Raw genomic sequence first — 1,743 nt, forward strand, 5'->3', positions numbered from 1 at the left:
CACGAGAACTAAACCCATCGCCTCTGGGCAAGGCTGACCCCTCTGTGCAGGTGCTGCCTCCGCTGTGTAAGCCAGATCAGTGCCCACTGCCTGCCGCCGGACACAATCCGAAGTGCCCTTCGGGGTTGTAGTAATTTAAAAGGAATCACTTAATTATTAAAAGTAATTTTTGACCATGATTAAAATTGTGATTTAAAATACCTACAGTAAAATCTAATGAAAAGATTCACTTTCATTAGATTTCACTTTTTAGAAAAGTGAAAAAAAAAAAATCTAACAAAAAGAGATGCGGGGTGGTGCCTATGGCTCAAAGGAGCAGGGCTCTGGCCCCATATGCCTGAGGTGGCAGGTTCAAACCCAGCCCCGGCCAAAAACTGCAAAAAAAAAAAAAAAAAAAAAAAAAAGAGAGAGAGATGCGGTAAAAAAAATTAAGTGAAATACACAGAGATAAACATGAGGTAAAATAGTTGGTCAGGCTTAAGCCTCAGATTTTAGGATATGAACTAATTCAAAAGGAAATCGCAACTTTCCTTTGGCACTAAATTCCTCCAACAAACTGTTGAGAGTAATTGCCTTCCACTCATTTCCCGGTAACATGGCTTCTGGTTCTTCTACTTTACTATAAATATCCTTCCTGAGGCCAGCAGTGACTTCTTTCTTGCCAAGTTTAGAGGCCTTTTCTCAGCCTGCCTATTGCTCAGTCATTCCATTGTGTTTTTTTATTATTACTATTATTTTTTATTAAATCATAGCTGTGTACATTGATATGATCATGGGGCATCATACACTAGTTTCATAGACCATTTGACACATTATTATCACAATGGTTAACATAGCCTTCCTGGCATTTTCTTAGTTATTGTGTTAAGACATTTACATTCCACATTTACTAAGTTTCACATATACCCTTGTAAGATGCACCACAGGTGTAATCCCACCAATCCCCCTCCCCCTTCCCCCTATTCTTAGGTTGTAACTGGGTTATAGCTTTCATGTGAAAGCCCTAAATTAGTTTCATAGTAGGGCTGAGTACACTGGGTACTTTTTCTTCAATTCTTGAGATAGTTTACTAAAAAGAATATGTTCCAGCTCCATCCATGTAAACATGAAAGAGGTAAAGTCTCCATCTTTCTTTAAGGCTGCATAATATTCCATGGTGTACATATACCACAATTTATTAATCCATTCGTGGATCGATGGGCACTTGGGCTTTTTCCACGACTTAGCAATTATAAATAGGGCTGCAATAAAAATTCTGGTACAAATATCTTTGTTATGATGTGATTTTTGGTCTTCTGGGTATATGTCCAGCAGAGGAATTACAGGATTGAATGGCAGATCTATTTTTAGATCTCTAAGTGTTCTCCATATATCTTTCCAAAAGGAATGTATTAATTTGCATTCCCACCTGCAGTGCAAAAGTGTTCCCTTTTCTCCACATCCACGCCAACATCTCTGGTCTTGAGATTTTGTGATATAGGCTAGTCTCACTGGAGTCAGATGGTATCTCAAAGTAGTTTTGATTTGCATTTCTCTGATGATTAAGGATGATGAGCATTTTTTCATATGTCTGTAGGCCGTGTGCCTGTCTTCTTCAGAGAAGTTTCTCTTCAAGTCCCTTGCCTAGCCTGTGATGGATCACTTGTTCTTTTCCTGCTTTATACGTTTGAGTTCTCTGTGGATTCTGGTTATTAAATCTTTGTCGAAGACATAACCTGCAAATATCTTTTCCCATTCTGAGGG

Source organism: Nycticebus coucang, chromosome 6, assembly GCF_027406575.1.
Source record: "Nycticebus coucang isolate mNycCou1 chromosome 6, mNycCou1.pri, whole genome shotgun sequence".
Taxonomy (NCBI): Eukaryota; Metazoa; Chordata; class Mammalia; order Primates; family Lorisidae; genus Nycticebus; species Nycticebus coucang.